The 20,824-nt window shown below is 42.2% G+C and overlaps 2 long non-coding RNA genes across 3 annotated transcripts; one reads left to right on the top strand and one right to left on the bottom strand.

Annotated features, from left to right (window-relative positions):
* Positions 1–465: 465 nt before the first annotated feature.
* LOC146172605 (uncharacterized) lies at positions 466–5,342 on the bottom strand. Its single transcript, XR_014702533.1, has 3 exons — positions 5,314–5,342; positions 4,026–4,082; positions 466–499 (listed from the first exon to the last, which is right to left on the bottom strand). It is a non-coding gene; the product is annotated as an uncharacterized LOC146172605 (long non-coding RNA).
* Positions 5,343–7,735: 2,393 nt separating this feature from the next.
* On the top strand, positions 7,736–20,331 carry LOC146172604 (uncharacterized). Of its 2 annotated transcripts, none has more exons than XR_014702520.1 (5): positions 7,736–7,945; positions 9,074–9,162; positions 9,873–9,927; positions 13,717–13,785; positions 20,184–20,331. It is a non-coding gene; the product is annotated as an uncharacterized LOC146172604 (long non-coding RNA). The 2 variants fall into 2 exon arrangements; XR_014702519.1 differs by having other exon boundaries at positions 13,717–13,808.
* Positions 20,332–20,824: the final 493 nt, after the last annotated feature.

The raw sequence follows: 20,824 nt of genomic DNA, 5'->3' as shown, positions 1-20,824 counted from the left end.
CACAAATATTAATTGGAGGAAAATGTTAGTTCACATCAAATTTTCCTACAGTCCACTTATACATAAGTGCCAAATAGCAGAGTCTAACTGATACAATGACAGGTGTATTTTACTGACAAACAGTGCGATATGGTTCCTTGCATGATAAATTCCATTTTTGTTACATTTGTTAGGGTCAGCATAAAGGTGAGCATGTACTGAACATGCAAGCCAGAGAAAGGTTATCTGCCCAAAATGCTTAACATTTGGACTTCATTCAAAGCTTTTGGTGTCAAGATAGAATTATCCTTTACAATTATATACACATAATAAACTCAATTTTGAACTACAATTAATGTATACTGAAAGTTGCATCCTTCTAATTTATGTTTTATATGGCATTTAAATCTTCAGCATTTCAGAAAAAAAGAAACATGCTCACTTGAGGACCTCAGTCTTCATCAGAACCTGAGCTGTCTGCATCATTTGGCACAGGATAAGGTACTGGCACTTCTTCCTGCTTTGATAAAAAAAAAAATGTGAGTCCAGAGGAGAAAATCTTGCCTCACTCAATAAGAACTTAGCCCAGCTTTCCTTTCTGAAATTATTGAAGCTTAAAATATTTATATCATGGTAAGCTTCATGAACAGCACTGCACGCCACTTACAACTATTAAATGACAGTAGCATATTAATCAATGTTGCATGGCAGTTTCATTAAACCAAGGATGGGGAGCAGAAAAGTGGACACAACAGATCCAATTCTTTAAAAAAAAGAGAGGATGGCCACTACACGCAATTCATTTTTATAATCAGTTTATGAGGCTCGATAAACGTTTAAAGAGACAATAGCTATCCCTGCTAGTTTCCTATTTAACTAAAATTTGTTCAATTACTTTTTAAATCTTCACATAAAGGCTGGTTCACATGCAAGCAATTGAGTGAACTCAGTGGTGAGCGGCATCGACACAGCAAAAAATTTCCAACAGGTTGGAACTGGAGAACTCGAGCTGCCGTGACAGCTCAAAATAAGTTCTTTAGTTACTCCGGCAGAAATTGCTGGAGTTTTCACTTGCATGTAAAACAGGCTTAAGCGCTCATATGGCAATTATAATTTTAAAAGCAACTGTTATAACTGAAATTGATTGAAACGCCCACCTAAAGCCGTATATGTAAACACTTTGGATGTTAAGGGGTATCAATGGAAGGAAAAGGAGAAATGCTACATGGTGAACGCTGGAAGGCCAAGCTTGCTACATGGCCGCTTGCCAACTGCAAGCCAAAAAGTGTTCGTAATTTCAGTATCTGGAACGATATTCAGCCAGGAAAAGCACCTATTTTAGTAGTCTTGGCAGCATTAGAGTTAAAATCAGCAATTCTCCAGAACTAAACATTTAAATAACTAAATGTACATTGGAAAAATGTAAATCTTAAGCGACTACATTGCCATAGGTCAAGCACTCATCTTTTATGTCTTTTATGATAACCTGAGTCTCCTAACATTGTGGCATCCTATGGCAGACACGAGTAATTGTGTGCAGCGGGGGGTAATTATGGCGTGCTCTTGTTGCAGCAAAAACATGAAGATGCACGTGGTAGCACTGACTGACCATGATTTTGCTTCTTCCAGAGCCACACATGGCTCCTCCTAATAGTCAAGCTAGATACGTACATAGATCTGATTCTGCTAAACAATATTTAAGTATATATTTAGCAATTTTTTGCTTCCACCTTGCGCAGCTGCTAAATTAGAGGAGAAAAGAGTAATTCAGGCCCCACCAACCTTGATGCATAGAATGTGACAAAGCCCTGACTAAACCTTGAAGCATATTTTTGTTTATCCACTTCCCTCCGAAATCACAGTGACATACCTCTCTAAGTCACTGAACTGCTTTTTGCATAATTATCGCAGGCATTACTGATCACAGAATCTCACTCTTGGTAGCGCGAGTAACACTCAAGCTGAAAGAAAACTAAAAAACCTTCAGCGTGGTGCATATCAAAGTCACATCCTTGTTTATGCAACAATGTGACCAGGGCTTAAAGTGCTGTTTTGGGATATGGGTCAGGTATTAAAAGGTGGGAAAGAAAAAAATAAAAAGTATCTGAAGAGCCACTGACTTTTCAGTAAATCCATACAACTATAGGTGTCATTGGCATTAAAATTATGATCTTAAAGTCATCAATAAAGCTTGACAGAAGCAAATTAACAGGCTTTAGTGAGTGACTTTATATTTATTGATGATCAACCTCAGATAGGGTGTCCTCTAAGCATGGTAAACACACTTGATAACACTGTGTCTTTTGGAAACTGCAACTTGGTGACATTGGAAACCCTGTCCTCCTACAGGTGCTCTCATTTTTCAGCTTTTGTCAAGCCATTTCCTTGCTTTAGCAGCAACTCAGCCACTAATTCCTGTTTCTTGCCGACAGCCAACTGGCACTGAGGCTATCAGCGTTCAGAGCGATAAATGGATTTCAAACCTGCACGGTCCTTTCTCCATGAATATGAACATAATACTACGCTTTCATACATAGTCATCTTAATTACTGCATTACGACTTGGGATTTCACATATCCTTCACACGTGACATCACACCACTACAACACGTACAAAACCAAGCTTTACGTATATTTACATTCAGCCCATACCGTGGCAATATTCCCAAGTTTTTTCAGAAACTTAACATTCTTCCCATCTCTGCCTTACTCACGTATAACTTAGCCACTTTCACATATTGTTTTGTTAGTGACAACAATCTTCTCTAGTTTATATATCGTCAAGATCTTACTGACCCCAATACCACTAGATTTTCATCAAGAAGTAATTTTCTCCTGCCAAGAGTGAGCACTAATTACTGTAGTTGGATTCACATCAGTCAAAGCATGGAATAGCATACCTCCGGACATCAAATCAAGTCTTTTGCTACATTTGTTTAATGGCGCTCATTTTGTTCTTCAATTCTTCAATCATTCAGTGCCACCAACTAATGAAATACTTCATACACACTTCATAAAAAGTTACTTTTAAAACTTTTTTTGCACATGTTCACTTGTTTGTATTAATATTTGAATAATGGATACTTGTATTTTCTTGTATTTACGCTATGCTGCTGTTCTTCATTTTTTTTATGATATGATACTACTTGTCGTGTCTACGGTTACTTCCATGTGGGGTATTCTATAATTTAAGAATGAATTTTTTTCCTTGCCTCTATAACATTTATTTTTTATAGAGGCAAGGGAGAAAAAATTATTATTGTTATAACATACTATATTTTTACTTTGTACATTTGCTGTTACCACTGCTCCGTTTCATAACTCGTTTTAATTAGCTGAGGAGGTCCCAGTACAGTACATTTCACTATGGGGCTCCTTTTGTATTTATTTATTATGTATGTAATGCTATCATATATGAAGCGCAATAAACTTGAAACTTGACAAAAAAAATTGAAATCTTAGACACTGGTTGCAGTTTTAGTTTGAATCTTTAGACCTCAATCTTCTTTTTTTTTTCTACTTGCAGCACAATAGGTTACAAAAAAAAAAAACAAGCACAAGAGCTACTGTAACGTTTCCATAACAAATTCTGGGACAGGCCAAACTAAAATGTTACAATTTTACCTGCGCTGTTGCCGGCTGCTCCAGGAGACTGTCATGCACATCTGTGCCTACTGGCAAGCAATATCTTGCTTTGGCCTGGTGTAAGAAAGGCAGGGTTATTGGTTATCACGTTTATCACTTTTTAGTGGCAGCTCTAATAGGACACCAAGTTTCTCAACAGAGAAATAAAAGGTATTTTGAAACATCTCAAAATAAAGACCATCAAGGAAAGAATGCAGTGTGAGATGTCATGTGCAAACTATGCTAACTGTGCTTAGTTTGAACTGTGCTGAAAATTAGATACCAGATTATAAATCGAGAAACTTCGTACGGTGCGAATATGAAGTTCCTTGTAGTGGGGGCAACTGAAACAAATATATAATCAAACACTGACAACTTTGTGCCATGAGCATTCTCTTTCTCTGCCAAAAGCCTTTTTCATACCTGGCATCAATCCAGGGGCACCTCTCTATCCTCGTCTTCATCAATGCTCTGTGTAACCTGGTAACAAAGAGCATAGATGTTAGACAATAAATCAGCCGACTTTCATGAAACATCGGGCACACCGTTAACATACATTCAAGTAAAGCTTTGATTACAGAGCTCTATGCAACATGCTGAAGAGCATGTACCCCCCACCCTTACACACACACATACACACACACACAGTGGCCCTTCCTACTATGGTATATATCTAATAATGTAAATAATATATCCTGGTACATATGTTTACTGCATGGATCTAAAATAGTAGAGTTAGGGCAAGGGTGATGCATTAGTTTTTCAGCTCACAGAATCCAAGCACAAGCTATTTAACAACCAGACGTGGAGGTAATGCATAAAAGACTAGTCCTGAACTCACACTGATATGGCCTGTTTTCCTGCTCCAAAGCGGCAGAAAAACATTGATGGAACTATTTGAGAGATGTAGGGTAATTGTGATGGTGGTGGCAGAAAAATATTTTCCTCATTATCTCATTTATTGTGCAGTTCCATTTTTTCAATGTTGTCTATCACCACAGGAATGTGAAATTCACAGTAAACCATTAAAATCACTTCTCCAGTCACTAAGCAAGTGCAGATCACCTCACAAAAAGGGACCTCCTAGAAATCCTGTTTTTGCATCTCGACAAGGTCTCTCAACAGCTAAACAAAGATTATGCGGGGACCCAGTCTCCTCGTTCTGGTTTTCTTTCTAAGTGCCTGTTGCTGGAAGTTCCATTATTTGTGATTGCATATATGATGCAGCTTAAAACAAAGTCCCTTCCCCCCTCCCCCCCCCCCTCCTACTCTCATAGGTTGTAGCCCACTGGGAGCAGAGAGCTTATTTAAGATGACACTTAGTCTATGAAGGTGCTGTACGGAATACCGTGCCAATTACTGTAAAAGGTCAGTAAACATGGCGTCAGTGTAATGTCCATCCCAGGCAGTGAGAGATTCAAAGTAGCATCTTCCGAGATGTTTGGCGTACTTATACCCCCCCCCCCCCCCTGCCACTTTTTTTTTTTTTTTTTTACGGGATCTCGACTGCGCACACACTTATGCAAATGAGACGCTCCTCAAAGACCGCGCTTTCCGACCCCAGAACAATTATTAGGCTCGGCTCTATGTTGTCAAATAAAATGAATTAACACCATGATCTTCACTGGTTAGAGATTGAACAGCAAGCCCAGGTTTGAGTAAAGTCTGTCCGCGCGTCTTTAGCCAACCGAGTTCGAACGTATATATTTACCTCTCCGGCCGCCTTGTACTACTGCAGAGTTGTCGGTAGAATTGTCGTCATCGTAGATCTCGCCAAACTGGGGGCGTCGAAGTCAGAAGTTCCACCGCTCGAAGAGGCATATGAGACGTACGTCTCGGCAGCCATGTGCATTCCGCCGATTTTCCGTTTTTCTGTGCATGAGCACATATCTTGCTCAAGGTGGCGTTTGCACCTTAAAGGCATAGCGCGCGTCGTTCCACAGGTTCCACAGTTCCCCTTTTGTCACAGAACGCACATCGACGAATCAGTCCAATAAAACGTATCCAGAAATCGTCCTGCCTTTACAGCTAGGCCTAGGCCTTCAATTGGCAAAGCGGTGTGTGTTTGTCGATTAACTCTATGGGTCTATGGTTTGGTGTGGTTGGTGTGGTGATTAAATAGATAACTGCCACATATCTGGCAAATAGTGTAGATCATGAACGTAAATGTACATACCACTGAAATTAAGTGGTACTATGCGTCACCTGCCTTTTGTATTTTGTGAAAACTACCTTGCAACAGTAGCCCTTAAGCCACAGAATCCTTGGCCTACATCGCTTTAATTCACTCGTTTTCATTCTCGGGATAAAAATTCAAACGCTGAAGAGCGTGAAAGACTGTCCGTTGAACATGCATGGGTACATGAGCGCAGCCGCGGTATCCAAGTTGAAACGGACGTTCAGGGCACAGGATTAATTCCCGCGTCACTCGAAATTGAATTTGGCTTTCCTGCAGTAACGCACTTGCACAATTGAACCGCTGAACGGTTATGTTCTAATTGCCATAGTTTTTTTCTTCAAGGACCATATATAGTTATTTGACACTGCCCATGGTAAATTGCATGGTCTAATTGTTTATAGAACTTAATTCCCAGTTGATATATCTGGCTGGCTTATAGAAATTTCTTGCAAAAAGGGTCTTGGGTTCGCGCTGCAAGCTTTCATGCTCTACGTGCTTCCAGCATTAACACACACTCGACCCCATGACTAGAGCACTGCACCTGATTTTCCGGTCCGGGCCCGGCCCATGCCCACCGTTTAAAGGCCGAGCCCAGCCCGGGCCCATAACTCCAAGCCCGGGACTGGCCCTGGCCCATGCACACATGAACTAGGCGCGTACCTGGCCCGCGTTTCCACTAGGCCCGCCCCAGGTCCGACAAAGTCTGCATGCGCAGACGCCTTAAAAATGTACTGCTTACCGCCAGTACATAAAAATAGGCCAAGATGAGACAAAAAAAAAAGAATCTTACAGTAATAATATTCTCAACAGAGAATTAAGGGCAGTAGTATCTGTAGAAGCAAAGGTTTCGTCAAGAGAGTTTTGGGAAGACATTTTACTCATCTGTCTACAATACGCTTTCTTTTATTCGGCGTCAAATAAATCACTGGACCAAATTCAGCGGCAGGTTTCCTTCATTTCCGAAAGAAGCTGTATACACAGAAAGCCCCGGCCCGCGGCCCGTTCCCGTGCAGTGTTCTACCGACCCCCTACCCCAATCCCGATCACGTATATAACACAAGCAAATATACGGGACGTTGTGTCAGACACGTATGGCGAGCTTAGTACGGATCACACATATGCTCTTTCACATATGTACTACAATCAGCTGAATACGGCAGCGACGATGTCTTGCGATGTGTTTGCTAACACGTTGAAATGGCCACAGAGCGTAGCGTGGCGGAACGTCCGTGGCCACGATGGCCACGATGCCGATCTTCTCTGTCTCTTACTCAAGTGATTAAGAGGGACTCACGTATACCACTTTCAGGACTAGATCATACCTCCTAAACCTCCTGCGTCCCTTTTGTTTTCCTGAATACATTCGAGGGGTGCACATACATCATGACTGATGTTTTGTGGTCGTGTGCGCCTCTCGGCTAGCAGTTCTAGTGAAATGATGCCGAGACAGCAAGAAAGCCGAAATGGAGTTGATAATGAAATTGCTACGCCTTTGTATATGAAGCTGTACGCATTATGGTGCGTTACAAAACCTAAGCAGACACAAAAGCAGATGCAGAAGGAGCTGTGTAAGAACATTGTGTGTGTCAATGTCAAGCGAGACAAAAGTGTGTCGTGTAGGCCTATAAAATTTGAAAAATAAATATATAAAAAAAGTTGCTTGTATTACGGCCTCCGAGATCACCAAACGCGCGCGTTTGGTGATCTCCGAGGCCATGCTTGTATACATGGCAAAAAGATGTCATAAGTGAAAAAAAAAAAATAAATGAGGAAAAAGATTGTTAAAATAGAATAACAAGGGCTAGATTTGGGGCTAAATGGTGTGAGTTACTACTAAAAGAAGAGACAGAAACATTATTTACTCCTTATAGGTGGCGGGTGCGACACACGTGCGATTAGGCCATTTTGGGATCCATTGGTGACATGTGACACCTTCTTCAAGTTCGCGCTGTTCCAATTTCCCGATGAGTATTTTGCTGTAGAGTATGTTAATGTAATTCAGGGGCACGACGCAGTCGTCAAACGTAACTCAAAAACCTTGCCGACGTTCAGCGGCCCTTCACAGAAGGTCAATCGGATAAACGTTGCCTGGCCCGAGAGGATAAAAAACGGCGGGCAACTGGCTCATCAAAGCTGCTCGTCGCGCAAGCTGTCAAGTTCAGCCGTAAGTATACAGACTGTTATTGTATTTTTTGCAGATGTAAAACTGGCGCCCTTGCACTGAGCCAGATAGCGCTGCTATTTAGCTGTGGCGGTATGCATGCATGTTTATCAAGAAGGAGGAATAGACTTCGCGTATCTCCTCCACCCGCGTCTGGCGCTGCGCCTTGGATGCTGGCTGGTGCGCGTTGTTCTTCGGTCAGGTTGATCGCGCCCAGCTGGGTCTCAGGGTCAGAGCTGTGCAGGGTCTCCCAGGTTCTTTGGTTATTTATATTTACGGCCCTCCTTGGGGAGAAGGGGCATGCACGTAGTACTCAACATGTCGACAGTGCAGCAATTTTTCCCCAACGTTGGTATTAAGGGAGAAAAAAATACGATGTCACGCCACAGAAAGACTTTTGGCACATATCGCAGTGTCCGGATTTTGCAGTGACGTAAACAAGTGGAGCCATGGTTAAAATACTTTGTGCATGTTTCTGTACTCTGAAGGGACGGAAGAGGAACGTTTTTCGTCAAGAACTGGTCCTAAATACCAAAAACCGGCGTTATTGGGTTTTTCAGATGCCGTAATTTTTTTACCGGCGAATGTTTATCAATGTTTTTTGGTTAGAACCGGAAAGTACATTGCCTGCTTGTGCCGTCTGTTTTTTGTTTTTTTTAACGATATTTACTGCCTAAGGGCATCAGTAGGGTATGAGATGAAGAATGAAGAAATGATTAAATTAATGGAAAAAGGTTGGGTGATTTTATGATGTCAAGGAGTGAGCAATGATGTCCCTGCGTCCAGGTGATATACGAGGCAGGATTGTTTGCTGGTAGGCTAGCTATCGCCAAGTGCCGGATTCGTGTCAATTTCAGTGCTGGGCAGTCCCACAGCAAGTGGTGAATGTCGGCTTCAACATTTTTGTTCTTGCATATCGGACATCGTGGGTGGGGATATAAGTGTCCCCGCCCAGGGTGTTCGATATGTAAAAACAAATATGAACGTAGTCATTGCTTTTTCAGAGCAAGAGCTCAATTTTGAACTGTGCCGTTTGTATGTTAAGGCAAGTGATGTCATTCACAAGCCATAATATAGAGTGAAGCAAAGACGGGTATGAGAATGTCTGCTAATAGGTTTTCTTCTTCGTAGCTGTGCGCAGCAATCTGGAAATATTACTGAATGCAATGCTCGAGGAAGAAGAGGGATATGGTGATGCCCATCGACTGAAGACCAGCAAGGTTTCTGTCTTCTGTACCTTCCATTCGTGTGTTATAGGCCATAATGAGAAAATGCTTTGTATTGCTTTTAATTTTTTCTGTAAAAATGTATTGTTTTCCTTCTTTGACAACAGCATAAAATGCTTACGTTTGCAATGTAATCCCTGAGACAGAGTCAGAAATTAAATAGATCTGCAGGCCATTAAGATATGTTTTAAGATCATCATGTAGCAACTTCCTTATTCGAGTTAGCAGTGTGCTGCAGAGGCCTGTTTGAGCCAGAAATCCTGTACAGGGTGGTCGTGAACCCCATGTGTATTGGCCAGCTCCACAGCATCTTGGAGCTGGTAGATTGTCAAATTATTCAGCTGAAAGCTTTTTATGTTATTCAGTAAGTCTTGCACACCAATTTCAGCGAGTTTAGCATGCACTACATTGGTAAAAGAAATTATTTTTCTGAGCCTTAATGGGCAGCTTGGTGGCATCACCTGTTGCCTTAGTGTTGATGCTAAGCTTTCACTATTCTCTTAAGTACCACAGCTTGCTATTGAAAATAATGTTCAAATTGCATCCTTCATTATACCATTAGTCTCTTACATTCCTCCGGGCCTCTTATTGATGAATGACTGCTGCTTGTTAAAAGCTAGGAATCAGTTCTAAATTGTTTATGTTTAAGCAGTTAAACCTCATTTTTGAAAAAAAATATATGGTGTTTCTTTTTTGTATAATAGAAGCCAGGAAAACGAAAGGGGGAGACAGCATCTTAGGCTGGAATTAGATCAAAAGGTAAGCAACTACATTTTTTGGCTATGTTGAAGTAGTTAGAAGGCTTATCTATGCATAACTCATATTGAATAAAAAAATGTCATTGGCAATTTAAATACTTTTGCAATATTATGATCCTCCACATAAATAAGAGTTAAAATTTTTCATATTGTGTCTACTGGAGAAAGGAATGGCTTGTTTGCAATTTTAATGGCCTGGGAATGCAGCATCATATTATGCATGTAGTGATCACACAGCCTCAGCTCTCTGTGTCAATTTCTACAGGTCATGTTACAGCTAATGATTACTTTTGTAAATGGGGAAGGATTTTCACGGTACAATTGAGTGTCACAATTAAAGGCCTGTGATCAATCATTACATGGCACTCTCTGGCACATTAAATGATTGGCATGGTGCATGTGCAGAATTACACATATGATGAGGAATGTTTTTCAATGCCTGTCCCAGTCCTATCTGACATCACTGCAAATTTGTGACTGCTTGCAACCCAGTATTGATTTCAAAGCTCTGGCTTGACTTAGAAAGGGGTCCATTCACAGCTGGTTCATTTATTGCTATGTCTTGAAGCCGGTTAACCATTGGAGGGCCTGTCTAAGAGTGCACTGTCTTAGCTCAGCGAAACTAACAATAAACGAGCACGCAGCGCAGTGCTAATACAGTGGAACCCCACTATAGTAAACTCGGATATAGTAAAATGAAACTGAAGTCCCAGTTCCTCTTCCATAAGTGACATCTTTTGCCTAAATGGTAAAAACATTTTTGGTAACAATCAGTTGTCGTAAAGTGCACCTGTCCACGGGGATGTACTTCCCTTGAAATTACATCACTGCACACGCACTACTTAGAATCGAAGGGCAGATATAAAAAAAAACGCAAAACTGCTTTTTTAATGGCTTTACCATCAGGCTCACCAACACTAAGGAGCCAACTTTACATAAGCCTTAGAACCGTGAAGGAAAGAATGCAGTGCATAGGATAAAGTAAGGTTGGCTATGAATATGGAAGGAAGGGGGTGCAGTTCACTCAGAAGTAAAAGAGCGGAAAAGCGTAGCAAGAAGTAGGGAAAGAAAGAAATTTCCGAGCTGCAGGGCGAAACGCAAGAGAGTGATGGCAAGAAATGTAGGCGCGGCATGTTCAGTTTTGCTGTGCTTGACTGTCACATACATTTCTCATCTATTGCCTTTTAAATGCCCTAAACAGTGGAACGCAATGCCGTGTACATTCAAGGCTTTGGTTTTCACGTGAAATCACTCAGTTGAACAATAATAGAGTAGAACGTTGAGCTAGTTGGTGTAACATCTTGGAAGGAGGCAGCAGAGCAGGGGAACAAAACCGAAGAAGCGCACATAGACACAAGGACAACGCTGCACTGACAACTATATTGATCTGAACCCGCGCATCTTTTCTCCCTTCACTTTACCTCTGCAGCTAACTTATTCCTTATCTTTAACATCCTGCCAGCAAGCGTAATCTAATTCCTTTTTCAACAGTACCACTGAAGGCGTGGTAACACACTGGTCTTCCGAGCTCCTGATTGCACGTGCTTCGAAAATTTCCCTTGTTAACCTGTCCTTATTCCTTCTCAAAACCTTCACATTGTGAAGGTCAGCTGCACATTTTTGGTCTTTGCAAATACAAATAAAGCAGCCTCTGCAGTGCACTGCGAGGTTGGTGTCTGACTTCTCCGATATTGCTGCAGCGTGCTCTCTAATTTTGTCATTAATGAATCTTCCTGTTTGTCCAATGTACTGCTTGATGTAGGTTTCTTTTTTAGCGCAAACAAAGACAAAGACAAGAAAGGCGAGACGTTTGCGCTAAAAAAAAAAAAAACCTACATCAAGATGAACTACCAACTCGCCCAGCAGGAAGTTTTAATCAATGTATTGCTTCCCACAATGTAAGGGAATCTGGTAGACAATCCCCTGGATACAATCGGAGTACCTTGTCCGGTGCGCAGTTTGGCATCTAGACTTAAACTCCTGGTTATTCACTCGAGCAAACTTGCCTTTGGCTCTGTTTTATGTCGCAGGACACAATCCGGATGCCATGTCTGTGTCCAATCTTCATCAAATTATGGGTCAATCCATGAGTATATGGTACCACTGACCACTTATTTCTTTGTTTAAAGAAATAATGTAAAGGGCATCCCCGGAAAGAGGAGCCATCCAAGCTTACTTTGCGTGCGCCTTTACTGCTGATTCTGATCACATGTCGGTGGCAGCACTTTGCAAAGTGTGGAGGCCACGTGCTCCTCTGTTCTCTCTTATATTGCTTCTAGCTGTACTATGTCGCATACTTACATGCCAAAGTTATTGGCACGAGCGCAAGACTGCCTGTCTTGTTTGCGTGATAGAAAAAGTTATGCGTTCACATAACCTTTACTGTGTTGAAGAGCTGGAAAGGAGCAGACATTTTCTGCCAGCCAAATAGTCTGTCTCCTCATCATTATCATCATCCTTTTCTATCCCTTAAAGGCCCCAAGTGGGGTATTACATTGGGAAGGGGGGGGGGGGGGATCGATAACATAGTATCAGCGGTCAGGAAATGAAAAACGAGAACAGGCACTACAATGCAGTAATACAACAGCAATACAAGAATACCATAAATTGTACCTGAGCACAATTCAAAAACTCCTAAAACAGACTATGGCAGTATAAGAGCAAAAACAAATGCAACATAGACCACAATCACATAAACTCGAAAGAATAAAAATTGCACAGAAAGGAAACCATTGTAGTTGTTCGTTTAGATCGGCAGCAAGTATAGTCGTAAATTTAAATGTCATGCTTGGAGGCTATTGATTGGGATAATTTATTCCATGCTGCAATTGGTCTAGGAAAAAAGGACCTGTTGAAAGCATCAGTGTGACCATGAAGACGCTGAACGCTCATTGAATTATAATGGCAACGAGAAGTGCCTAGTGGCAACTCTAAGAGCGAATTTGGTCAATGAGGACAAAGTTGTGCAATTTTCCGTCGGAATTTCCAGTGGGTGAAGGTCAAGGGAGGCTTTGATACTAGTTATGTAATCCAAATAATGTGCGCTAAAATGTTTTTATCTGAGCACTGCTGCGATACAGTGCTTGTCGTTCAGACTTAGCACTGTATGCGACTACTTTTTTAGAGTACAAACATTTTCGTTGAATTGGGAACCAGAAATCTTGCATCTAGAAAGAAAAGTGCAAATTTTCTTGGGCTCACTCATTCAGAATGCACCTTGAATATTTTAATCTGAGTGCTCGCTTTGTCTGTTTCATCTGAGGCAAATTGAGACCATTGCTCATTATTTTGAGCAAGTGAGTCCATTTAACCGAGCAGCTGGCGGGTGGGTATGTAGGCACACCTTCTTCCAGTAGGTATTGCTTTATGTACACTGGAATATGGACACTGTCTCCTTGCATTCCAATCTTATAGTTGGTGCTGTGCAGTGGTAGCTCAATCGGCGTTGGTTGTACAATACATAGCTGCCTTTTGTGGTGCCACCTCAAGGACGATTTCTAAACTCTGCAAGTGATACCTTTCTGATTATGTCTGCAGACCTTGTGCAGGAGCAAATTAAAAAAAAAAGGTTATTTTCTAAGGCCCAGACAAAAGCAAATAAGTTTTACTCAGTAGCATTGTTGGTTGCTGCACGACATAGTGCAAATGATTTCTAGCTGAGTAGCATCTTTGTGTTGCTCTGTGCTGTCGGTAGCTAAATAAGTTTGGGAAATTTAAACTTCGCCCATCTGAAGCTCCGATGTGCAGTGTTGCTCATGTTTTCTTTCTGTAATGTTCTGTTGTTTTATAGAGTTGCCAGAACTTGTTGACGTCTTCAATACTTCTGGGATGGCTGGTGCAGCAGCAGGAAATACTGGAGGTACTGAGTGTTTTGGCTGTCCTGTAAGTGTTGATCAACTGTTGCAATGAAAATTAAGTTAACCTGTAGCCCTTTATAAGAGGCACCTATTCTGCATTATTTTTTTATACCCGTTGCTAAGCATGATTCTCTCAGAAAGTACTGTGTGTCAAGTTGGGTAGTGTAAATGCCTCATTGGGGCACTGAAAATTGACCTGACAGAGCTGCACAGTCTAAGCAGTAAGAAATCTAATCGTCCCAGATACACTTTCAGTTTTACTATGAACAGAAGAGTTTAACATCAAGTCTAAACAATGTTGCGCTGTTGGGACCATGAAGGTGGCAAATCTATTAGATCAAAGTAGGGAATTCGCTTGTAGGATGAAAGAGCACTGAACAAGTGTAGAGGGGGAGCCTCAGTTAGCAAGCCGAGCCAACATTTCGACAAGGGGACTTGTCTTCGTCTGGGCAGCACAATTACTGGTGGAGGTTTTAAATACGGTTTTGCTTCCGAAGAAGAAAAGCTAGGGAGGGGGGGGGGAGAAAGAAGCAGAGCGAGAAGTGAAAGAATGTTTCCTTGGGTATGAATTTCTATGAGCATGGAACCAGTGCTTTCATCATCACATGAAAAAAAAAAGAAAAGCAGCAGCAGCAAGAAAATCTAATACGCGAAGTAGACGATTGTCAGCACCTAAAGCAGGTTCGATGCTGACACGTGTTTCTTGAAAGGGGACAGGTAGAACGAAAGGAAGATGGTTTACCCGGTATGAAGAAGTACTGAACAAGGGTAAAAGGGGTACGCCTCAGTTCACAGGTCGAGCCAACGTTTCGACAAGTGGACTTGTTTTCGTCTGGGCAAAGTGATTATCACTGGCAAGGGTTTAAATATGCTTTTGCTTCCGAAGAAGAAAAGTTTAGGAGGGGAAAGTGGGTGAGAAGAAAGTAGGTAAAGGAGTGTGGAGGGGAGGATGGGTGAGAAGGAAGTAGGTCATGCAGTGAAAAAATAAATAGTAAATCTTCAGTATGTATTTCTCAGCCTGGAACCAGGGATCTTGTGGTGGCCTGCAAAAGAAGTAAAAGCAGCATACCAGGAAAAACTACAATACCGGGTAGATGATTTGTCACCACTTAAGAGGGTTTGGTGCAGATACACCTTACAAAGGGACAGGCTTTGCAAAGTGCCCTGATAAGGAATATATCTAAGGGAGCCAATTCTTAAATCTTTCTGCAAAGCTGGTGGTGGTGGTGGTGGTGGTGGTGGAAGGGGGGGGGGAGGTCAGTACAAAGTCACAGGATAATAACTGCACAGTGAACCACAAATGACATGCAAAAGAAAAAGTTTGAGGACAAACTCAAGCAACAAGTGATAAGGGGGAAATGTGTTTGGAGAAGCATGTACAGCTTATGCTATTGCAGAAGGGAATAGAGTGTACATGCGTTGTGAATAAACTGTACAATTAACGCTATGTGGGATTGTTTCCCCGAATAGTTATGTTGCATAGGGAATATACTTAAGGGATTCTCTTAAGTGGTGACTAATCATCTACCCGGTATTGTAGTTTTTCCTGGTATGCTGCTTTTACTTCTTTTGCTGGCCAAAGGATCCCTGGTTCCAGGCTGAGACATACATACTGAAGATGATTTTTTTTTTGTTCACTCCATGACCTACTTTCTTCTCATCTTCTCACCCATCCTCCCCTCCCCACTCCTTCACCTGCTTTATTCTCACCTACTTTCACCTCCACAGCTTTTCTTCTTTGGAAGCAAAAGCGTATTTAAACCCCTGCCACTGATGATCGCTTTGCCCAGACGAAGACAAGTCCACTTGTCGAAACGTTGGCTCGACCTGCAAACTGAGATGTACCCCTTTTACATTTTAGGAAACGTAGCGCAAAGAAGACAAGGACAAATGCAAACGCACCAACTCACCCAATTCAGCATTCTTGTACCCCTTTTACCCTTGTTCAGTGCTCCTTCATACATTGAAAGGGACAAGCATTCCAAAGGGACCTGATGAGCAATACAGCTAGCTGCATGGAAACAGCTATCAAGAGGTTTTGGAAAGGGGAGAGAAGGACAAAAAAAATTAAAATAACAACAAATTAGAGTATACTATACCTGCCAAGCATGGAATTATCTGAAACGATTCAAGGGGAAACCAAAGTAAGAAGTAATGAGAAACGAACATGTTTGAAAAAACACTTGGAGCTTTTGCTATTACAGGAGGGGGGCGGGGATACAGAGTATGTACATATGCTATGAATAAAGTGTACTATTTACACTTTATGGGATTGTTGTCATGGCTAGTTGTGGCAGAGAGGAAATATATTTAAGGAATACTAATGCTTCTTTCAAGATATTGTTGCAAGATAACGACAACGAAGTGTTTCCTTCACTTGCCTCTTGGAAGGGACAAGGAGATGACAACAAAGTGGGCCTGGTTCCATGTTGCTGCTAGCGGCTATGCTTGTTGAGGCTGTTGTAAATATACTGTAAATACATAGAGTTTCCACGTAACAATATTTGCTCCTGTTGGTTCCAATCTTATAAATTTATGGATTAGATATGCCACCCTATATTTTGTGTCCCTTGAAGATTTAAAGCCCAACATGGAGAATAAATAAATAAATTTCAATAACCTTACGGCCCATCTGATTGAAATGCTGGGAAGCTGCTTTTGGGAGGTTTTTGCCTGTGTCTGCCCGATGTTCATTTACCCTTCTGTTCATTGATTGCCCAGTCTCTTTCGGACAAGTTCGGAGCCATAATTGAAAACCTGCTTGAAAAGCCATGCCCTTTGCTGACTGCAAATATCGCTCTGTAGGATGAGCAAATGAATGCGCTTCCTCGACTGCGATGGGCAAGGCACTGATGCGTGGGGTGCAGCACAGATGTCCGCACAGCTTCTCCGCACCTCCAGTTCCCCCAATTTACTGCATGTAACACACTGCTCCCCTGCAAGTTCATCGTCGTCTGGGGAAGCCATCGCGCAGGGCAAGCCACGAAACTTTCGCTTACCAGTGACGACTTGAAATGTGCCCATGCCACAAAAGTGTAATGCGATGATCAATTACAGTACTGGTACCGGCAGCTGATCAGAGTTATCAAAGCTTATGCTACGGCGCACGTTCAGACTATAAGGATGGTCGACTCTGGCAAAAAAAAAGAAGGAAAAAAAAAACATCTGCCGCTCCAAGCGGCCTGGAGTAGAAGTTGCAGTGAAGGCATGTCGTGAATGTGGCAGTTAGTCTTACCGCCATATTCACGACTGCGCCTTCACTCTAACTTCTACTCCAAGCGGCCCCCGAGGCCCGTTTTTCGTTTCAGAAAACAACCTTCACTCGAATAACTCCCACAGTGGCAGAGAGAACTCTAGTTTTCTCAAGATTCTCTAGTCCGCAGTGCCGCTGCCTTGGCGCCGCTCCTCGACCACTCCACTTGTAAACACTGAGGATATCACATCGTTTGCTCGCTGTGTGGACTTTGTTCTACCGGTATACCAAACTTCACGAAAGTGGATATGACGAGGATGCACCAAACCTTTCTCTAAAGCATTGGCTGAAAGTGACAGCGACCCAGGACATCTGGCACGTTATCGTTTTACAGGTGTGGCCGTAGCCTCTTGCTGCCCGTGCCGAGCTTTTATAACTGTGATCAGCCGCCGGTACCAGTACTGTAATTGATTATCGCATTATGCGTCTGTGGTGTGGGTACATTTCAAGTCGTTGCCGATGAAGTGAACAACTTTTCGGAGCCTACTGAGTGCAGAGTTGAGGCGCGCATTTCACGGTTAATGGTGAGCTTGCTTGCAGGTGGACTCGAGCTGTGGGGGAGGCGCACTCCTTCCATAGCTCGCCTTGTCTGATGAACGGCGGCAAACTTGTCGTGGGGGAACAGCATGTCACATGCAGTAAGCTGGGGTGCACCGAAGGCGCGGTGGGGCTGTGCGGACATCTGTGCTGCACCCCACGCATGAATGGCTTGCCTGTCACCTGAGGGTACGTAGTGCATCTTCGGACGCGCGGCACTGTCGAGGGAGTGCATTGGTGTGCTTGTCCTACGGAAGCATATTCGCTGCCAGCGAAGGCATTCTCTTCAAGCACAGTTTCAGTTAGGGCTCCGAATTCAGTGTGTATGCGCTGAAACGCACTGTGAAGCAGCATGCTGGTTTTCACCGTTTGCCCCCGAGCCCTCTGAAGGCCAAAGCCATGTTCATAAAAAGTGCCGGCTTTTACTTTTTTTTTCAAATGTATTTTGATGTCTGTCAAAGCACGGCAATAAAAAAAAAGGCAAAGCAGCAAAGGGCGAGAACATCTCACACCAAACAAATAAACTGAAGTATTCACACCATTTCTCAAAGCATATGTCATGTACTGAGTCACCAGCAGCGACTGTTGCCAGGCGCAAAAGCATTTTTGGTCGTTTTTCACAGCCACCCTTTTCATTTAGCCCGCAAAACAAGTTCCACTATGCTCTTAACATCGAACTTGCTTGCGAAGGTTGTTGAAGACTCAACATGAAAAACTAAGCGTGCTACTTTAGCACACAGTTTTCGGGCCAAAAGTACGCCCATATGCCATTTGCGGTGCTTCGAGTGGAGAGAGAACTTGTCAGAGGAAATGCCGAGTTGGATTCATGAATCCTAATTGGCCCTGAAGTGGAGGAATGGCTGTTTTCTCCACTCCAAGCACTGGTGGTAGAGCGTCGAGTCGAGGCACGTTTACAGTATGGGCGCTAGTTTGCATTCATGTGAGAAAACCATTGAGAACTTACAGTACAAGAATCAAACTGAACTTGGTGGTCTATATTGCTGAGACTTTCAGTTTGCACATCCCATTCCTATTATACCTGCAATGCAGTTGCAGGCTTTCAGGCACCGTTAAAACATTCACAGCGCCAATTGGTTTCGTATTGAGTGGGAGCACCCATTTCATGGCAGTTGTATCAACACATGAAGCTCATGATAATTTTTGATGGCAATGTTTGTACCTCCAGCCGTCAGTCAGGATTTTAATTGAGATGTCCCAAGTTTGGTCAAAAGGTTTTCTGTGGGTAAAATTAATGGTAGAGCACCTGTTTGGAGCAGCTTGGCTCCACAGAAAATTTCAACTGTACTGATATTTTGAGGTATGCAATTGTATGTTACCAAAGCTTTACTTGTTTCGTTTGCTGTTTCTTCCAAATTCGCTTGTATTATAGTCACAAATGCATGCATTCAAGATTAAGCGAAAAGGGAAGGGTTCGAAAGCTTGGGTTTTGTATTTTCTACACCGCTAAAAGACAAACTGTTCATGCAGTGAAGTTCGTAATATTAGTGTTTTTTTATATATAAATGCTGCTGTGTAAAAACAAAATTTCGTTGTAAATTAGGATGAATTAGGGCGGACGTTAAGAAGCGGCAGATGTTTTTTTTTTCTTGTTTTTTTGCCAGAGTCGACCGTCCTTGTCGTCTGAACGTGCGGAGTAGCATAAGCTATGGTGGATGCGAATGTTAAGAAGCGGCACATTTATATTTTTTTTTCTTTTTGCGAGAGTTGTCCATTCTTGCATTTATAAATCAACGAAAGCATGCGGTCAGCTGTGATCATGACACCGGCTTTTAGAAGGGCGGTACTGGTATATCTAACCTGGCCAGATTCGGGCTGCATTTGAGAATTTTATTCACATATTATGCGTTAATAGGGGCTGCCATATTTGTTACAGCTTACAGTATTTATTATTTTGTTACAGTATTTGATTGTTTTAAATGTTAAAAAGAGGGCTTTAATTTGTGTCTTGTTTCCTTCCTCTTCAGTTCATGTGATGTCAAAATTTCCCCACCTACCTTACTCTATGGTCCAGAGTTTTTTGCGTCACAAATTCAACAATGCAGCGAGTGCATTGAAGAAAGCAAGTAAAGAATCGTAAACAGGAAGGGTCAGGGTTCGGGCTAGCGGGTAATCTACATGAGGTTCCATAGCGCACATTAAAGAAGGGACAGAACACGAGCGCTCGTGTTCGGTCCTTTCTTTGATGCACGCTATGGAATTTCATGCATAAACGGGAAGTATGTTTCATTTCTCATTCTCTGATAAAAAAAAAAAATATGCTTCCAAGATTCTAACCCGCACTCCTTTATTCTGAAAAATGGAACTATTATATTCATGTCAGGATCAGATAAAAAAACAGAATGCCCCATTGTGGTTTCCATTACAGGTTGGTGGCTTTGCCATAGTCTACATTTCAAATACGGCGTTTCAGACATTGTGGTTTCCAACTCCAGCTCAGCTTTTTTACTTTTGTTTTGTCATCATTCATAACCATGTTGAGAAGGAACAAACCATCTGGTTTCTAAAGCTAGTTCTTGTAGCAGTATAGGATTGTTAATTGGAATGTTAAAAAGCCTACTTTAATCTGTGTCTTGTTTTCTTCCTTTTCAGTCCACGTTGCGTCCAAAGTTTGGAACCTATCCAGATCTGCGGTCCGGACTTTCTACTTGCTTTCGTTTAGCACGAGATCAGTGTTTTGTTACTCTATATATTGGTGTATTGTAGCACTGTTTCTTGAAAATTAAACTCTGTAAATAGATATTGAGTGGCATAAGCGTATTTCCTTTCCATGGACTGTATTGTGATTTAATGTGTGATATGGTATGGCCGAAATTGTTTGCTGCGAGTACTATGAAAGACCCCATAGTGGAGGGCTTTGGAAATTTCGACCACCTGGGGTTCTTTAATGTGCACTGACATTGCACAGCACTCAGGCGCCTTGCTTTCCACCTCCATCGAAAAGTTGCTGCTGCGGCCGGGATTCGATGCCACATCCTCGGGCACAGAAGTCTTGCACCCTAACCATAGCACCACCACGGTGGGTCATTGTACTCAAATGCTTCAAATAAAGATATAAAGGAAGTTGTGTCACATATATTCAGACTGGGTGGGTAAAATACAGGGACGGAAATAACGGTAAGTTAGCTTAAGTAACATTGACTTTTGAAAACTGCCATCCAAGGAGCATGAAAAAGGGTCATGACAATGGACACAAATGTCCCATTGAGGTGTTTGTCGGTATTGCCCTTCAT

The sequence above is a fragment of the Amblyomma maculatum genome, unplaced genomic scaffold, assembly GCF_055883805.1.
Source record: "Amblyomma maculatum isolate TAMU_Amacu unplaced genomic scaffold, ASM5588380v1 scaffold_13, whole genome shotgun sequence".
NCBI classification, from domain to species: Eukaryota; Metazoa; Arthropoda; class Arachnida; order Ixodida; family Ixodidae; genus Amblyomma; species Amblyomma maculatum.
This window is presented reverse-complemented; position numbering and strand designations above follow the sequence as displayed.